Raw genomic sequence first — 6353 nt, 5'->3', positions numbered from 1 at the left:
ATGTTTGGATGTTTAAGAGAGTAATCAAGGGAACCAAGGTTACAGTGGTAATCAAGGAGTAATCAAGGGAACCAAGGTTATAGCGGTAATCAAAAGAATGTAATCCAGGGACAAAGACCAGACATGGAAAACAGACATACACAACAAATAACATAAAGTAACTAAAATAATACATACAAAATAACAAAAGCAAATGAGCAACTCGGACTCCACTAAACACTGGGAGTATGGACCGGTAGGGTAAGCGTCCTCTGCTTTTCTAGAAACATCCGCCGAGTTGCTCATAAAAAGTCAAGTCCGGGGTAGACAAACGAGGAAAGGAAAACTACGACCCGTTGAATAAATCAGTTTTCATGTTGCAGATGGATACACCATAACGATCCACGAGTACATGATGACGACCATAAAACTTCTGTAGTGATTACTTCAATCTTGTAGCAACATAACCCTGTTCCAGAAGCCTATTTGTTAAGAGTTCTAGCGCGATACAAAAAGTCTGCGTAGTTTCGCCAAGCTCTGGTATAACGTATGAGTTGTGATATGAATACTCCATACGCTGGTGCTTAAGGGATGTTGCCACAGATGAAAGGAAAGTTGACAATGCTGAATGAAAAGTCATCACGTTTGTCGTAAAGTTTAGTCAATAGTTTACCTTTACCATCGATTTCTCAGTGTAGGTCAAGATATAAGGCTGACTTCGCAGTGTCTGTAGTATCCTTTATCTCAAGTTCTTTTGGGTAGATGCGATGTATCAAATCCCCGAAATTAGGATTGTTTAAAGATAATAGTCATCTATATAGCGGAAACTGAGATTAAAGGGTCTAGCCAAACGATATTCTTTCTTTCGGATCAGATCAGCTATAGATAGTAACTAGGAATAAGTTTACATCTTTGAGAATCTAAATAATCATATTTGCATATGAAAAAGTAATGAAACTCATCACCGATGTCACCAGTATTACATAAATGACACAATTTACCCGTTTCTATGGGAATATATAAGTTTGATAACCTTAGTTTTGTTATCCAAACTCTATGATTTTCTTGTGATTTTAATAAATATTTTTCCAATCCAAATTCTACTTTTAATGATCCATAAAGAGACCTCGAGATGAATTTCGAAATCTCACTGTACCATTGTGTGATGAATTGGTCCTTTAAAACTCTTGATAAAATATTCTTGTTTAACAAGTCAATTGTTCAGCAATACTGTAATTGACGTCACAAGTCTGAACGTGATGATGTGTGGGGTGCTTTACAGAGTAAATTAAAAAGAAAAATGACAAATTAGTTGCTTGCAAGTTTTGATCTTTTGTCAACTTGTCGTTTTTGTATTGACCAAATCTTTAAAAGGTTCAACATTACCCATTTATAACAATAAGCTTGTGTTGAAAGACGTTTGAATTCGATCTCCGTACTTTCCTTTTATCCCATATTTTTGCAATTTGGCGATTTGAGGCGTAAAATCCAAACGATCGATATAAACTGATTCAGTACATGAGTACTTTGATTCTATGGTAATGGAATGTCGTCTACAACTCAAGTAAAACAGCAGACAATAGGAATTTTGGGCACACAAAATAGAAAACAATTACTGTAAACCAGGATTTTTATATCAAAGTGTCGGTAAAAGTGGGTATTACTAAATAATTAAGTAGTTAGGAAATTTTCCCGCCATGTTTTTACTATGACCAGTCAGGTCTTCTAATGGTGTATAACATGACTTGAGGAACCATTGATTCAATGCATTGTCGGATCCAGGACTTCAGATAACTAAGAAGCGTTAACATAATTAAATGCCCAGCATAGCGTGACAAGAAAAATAAAAAAAAAAAATTCATGCAAATGTTTCCCTAATTTTAAAGGGGTGTACGCCGGGACGCAGGTCCTTGGATCCGCGCCTAAATATTATTTCTTTAAATGATTTCACACGAGTAAACATGTATATAGACTAAATTAATTGCTACGTCTTAGTAACAAAACAGAAAATCATTGTTTTATGATTATTGAGATTAACATATAAAATTTGGAAACAAAGGAATGGATATCATTTAAATATATATTTTCTTCATTGACACCCACCAAATTCGAGACTACATATGTAACTGCATTTGACTCACTTGTGGTGTTACGTGTTCCGCTGGCGGCGCATGAAATGCCCATCTTTTCGAAACACGCGATATCTATCAGTTTTTACGGTACTCCTACAACGTAAAAGGTTGGAATATTCCGTTCTTCCATACCCCATCAACGCAAGAGGTTGGAATTCCGTTCCTCCATACTCCAAGCTACCAAGTCAGAAAATAGCTTGCCAGACAACCTCTAGCACTGCTGGAGTATTTTTGTGGGAGTCCGTTTTGAATGCGTGTTGTCTTGTCTTCCTTGGTCTTCGGTTTTTATGTGTAATTGCATTTAATTATGTTCTCCACATTGTATTTGTAAACCGTGTTGGACTTAAATGTTTTTATTTAAATGTCCCTCCCATTGAAGCATCTGTATTTTACTGGCATTTAAAAAATATTCATACATTGAATTGGTTTTCTATTTGAACCTAAAAACACAAGCATATTCAGTTAGACACGAAACTTGTGGGGACATGCCATCGAACCCCCCTGACAAATCTTCACCAGTGATCCTGTCAAGAACATTTTTTGTGCCCCCTTCCCTAAAACTCTGGATCTACCACCGTGTAAGAAACTGAAAAATATAAAAGCTATTGCATTATATATAATGTTTTGTGGCAATAAAAGGAACTAAAACAACAATAAAAAAAACAATGGACAACCAATGTATTTGGAAACTAAATTTTAATTATTCTAATGGTAAATACACAAGTAATATCATTTAAAAAATATCTTATGATTGAAAAAGACGTTTCTGGGTATTATTCAACTAAATCTTTTTTTATAATAATACAACAAAAAATACTAATACAGGACTAGAGGCTCTAAAAAAACCTGAATTGTTCACTTCGCTTGATAAGCCAGGTTCTAATTTTTGTAAAAGCGGCCATGTTTTTTCTTGGATAAAAATGCCTAACACTCATACCCAAAAAAAAGTCATTTCATATCAACTTCCACTGATTTTTTTTCCAGTATTTTCTGAAGAGAAATTTTTGAAAGTAATGATATTATAATAATACATGTAGCAAAAAAAACATTGTAAAAGGGCAAAATTATAACTAAAACATGGCTAAACGGATTTGCACAAAAAATTTACCACACAAAAAGATCTCATCCTGCTGACCACTTTAATCCAGTCACAATTCGGCTAAACCTAATGGTTTAGGAAAACATTTTCTAAACTGTAAGGTTGAGCCAATATATGCAAAAAAATACTGTCTGACCCATATGTTCTACTTTTAGTAACAGCAGCTACAATTTACATTTTTTGACAGATCAAAAATCCCCACAAAGAGATTGTTAAGAGTATCCTAAAAAGTAATAAACATTATGCCACGTTTGGTTACAATCCATCTAGTAGATTGAGAGAAGTCTTTCAAAGTTGGAAGTGTAAATTTTAGGGAAAAGATAACTAAAAAATTAGTGGGGGGGAATGTTTCTGAAAGTTTTAGCATAATTCTGCAATTTTGCCACAATGGACTATTTTAAGAAACAGTGGTCATGTTTTTCCCCAGATCAAAAATTTCACACACACACAGATTGTTGAATATACCATAACCGGCATTCAAGCTAAGTTCGGTTACAATCTGCCCTGTACTTTCAGAGGAGAAGATGTTTAAAAAAGTTTACTGAGGACAGACAACAACAAAGAACGACAGACACATAGTGATGGCAATAAGTTACATGGCCCTTTGTGCATGGTGAGCTAATAATGTACAGTACACGCAAATGCGGTGATCAAAGAAAAAAGTTGCACAATCTAGGAAAAATAATATCATCTAAAATTATATCTAAGAAAATAAAACTTTTTTGAGTATTATACAACTAAATATTTTTATACATATACTACTATAAATACTAATTGATACAAGATAATAAACATTCTAATATGGTGATCCAGCTAGAAAATGGGGGCACGATTTAGGAAAAAAGGTTATTTTAGCAATCTAAACATTATAAAATAATGAAAATAACATATGTAATCAAATCATAATAGGATAATTAATTGGAAGGAGTGAATAACCAACATATGATAACGAGTGCCGAAGAACGCCTAGATTTAACGAGTGTGCGGAACTTGTTCCACACACGAGTTAAATCTTACTGCCTTCTTGGTATGAGTCATGTATATTATTCACAATAACCAATTGGTTATCCTTTTTATTTTATAGATTTCCTGGATCATTCGCTGCTATTTTCAACATAAATTTCAAATTTTGTGAACGGCGGATTGATTTCAAAGTTGTATCGTTTTGGCGGGAGAAAGCGCGAGACTGAAATTACCGAATTTATTTCACAGTGTGAATTATTGAAATTTATTACACTGGGAACATTGGATAAAACACTGCTATCTATATATTAATATATGACAATTTTACCAGGCTCAAATCCAGAAATTTCTAAAAGAGGAAATTCTAGAAAAAGGAGGTAGTTTGTTCAATTCCCAAATTTTGAACAAAATGAATATTTCCAAGATGTTTGGAAATCCAACCCCTGAAACCCCTATCCCCTCTCCAGAAACTGTAATTATTTACATGCCCTTGTCATGAAGACAGTATTGACTGAAATGACTTGAGTATTCTTCTGAAAGGCAGAGGGTGCATCAAAATAATGAAGGAGCACTATCCCTTCTATTTTTTGCTAGTTAGAATACTAGATGGCCTTGCCTAATATTTATTCACACGTCCACCAGAAGCTTATTAAAACAGGATAACCTTTTAATCAACAGCAGTCAAATCAATACATGTGGAAGCCTTCATAGTGCAGAAAAGGTTTGTTTGTTTGTTGGGGTTTAACGTCCGAGCAGCAATATTTCAGCTATGTGCAGAAAAGGAGGAGGAATTTATTTTGGTTAGTTTCTATGGCAAGCATGTTGAAACCTTGGCTTCTTGAATTACATTTTAGCTACCTGTACATGTATGTTACTTGCCAATTACATGTATACTGTAAAATTAATGTCTTGGTTCTTAAGGCCCTCTCCTCCCCCCTTTTTTGTGAGACTGCCTCAATACACATATTTACAGCATTATTAATAAAAAAAAATCCCCATCCTAAAATTTGTTCTATAAGTCACCATTTCCCCATTTCTGAGACAATAGACCTTTCCATACATGCGATAGAAGATCAGCATGTACAGAGAATTCTCAATATACACTTTTGCGAGAAAAATTCTAATGTTCTACCCAAGCCCTACCTTTTGGAAGTGTATATGTACATGTATATTGAGCATGCACACCAACTTTACTCAAAGGGATCAGTAATATTGTTAAGAAGAGAAATCAAGGGAACCAAGATTCTAGCAGAAATCGAAAGAATGTAATCCAGGGACAAAGACCAGACATGGAAAACAGAAAAACACAACAAAGAACATAAAGTAACTGAAATAATACATACAGAGTAACAAAAGTAAATGAGCAACTCGGACTCCACTGAAAACTGGGAACATGGACCAGGTGCACCGGTAGGGTAAGTGTCCTCTGCTTTTCTATAAACACCCTACTTACTCATTAATACAATGGAAAATGACCTCAGAACCAAGGGATCAACTTTAAAAAGTCTAATCAACACAAGAATAGTTTAACAAGTTGGAAAATTCCTATTCTTAAATAAGATGTAAAAATCAGATTCATAAAAAAGTGTACATACATGCACATGTATATTGGAGATGGATGAACAGTGACCCGCCTTTAATCTAGACCCTCCCCCTTTTCAAATCTCTGGTTCCACTCCTGTCATATATAATTATACTATCTTATTATATAAATTAATAAGCTTATAAATTATACAGATTCATATTAAAAAATGTTGCTGACCTCATGAAAGATATCTTAACAGACGATAATAGAAAGACCACACGGCCAAGTAATCAATAATATAAACACATGAATTGAGGAGACTGATCACATGAAAAAATATGAAATCAGTTTCACTTGAAAACATTGACAAAAAACACCAAATCATATCATTATATCTTCTCAAAAGGTTGCTTCATTGCTAATTTCTAATGCTGAAATGGTTACTACATGGTTTACCCTAATTACATGTCTTATTAAGTACTAGTCCTTCTAAAATTCAGACAATGCCAATGGTAAAGTGATTCATGGTGTAGAAAAACCCACCAAACAAATGATGCTTTTTTCAGTCCATACACGCTGTACTTTCCCATAACAGTAATCACTTCTGCATTCAGATCTGCACGTTTAGAAAATCATACATTCACCACCCACTAAA

Source organism: Perna viridis, chromosome 9, assembly GCF_037379345.1.
Source record: "Perna viridis isolate PV_CMFRI_1.1 ecotype Kerala chromosome 9, ASM3737934v1, whole genome shotgun sequence".
NCBI lineage: Eukaryota > Metazoa > Mollusca > Bivalvia > Mytilida > Mytilidae > Perna > Perna viridis.
The sequence above is the reverse complement of the archived record's forward strand: the minus strand, read 5'-3'. Positions refer to the sequence as shown.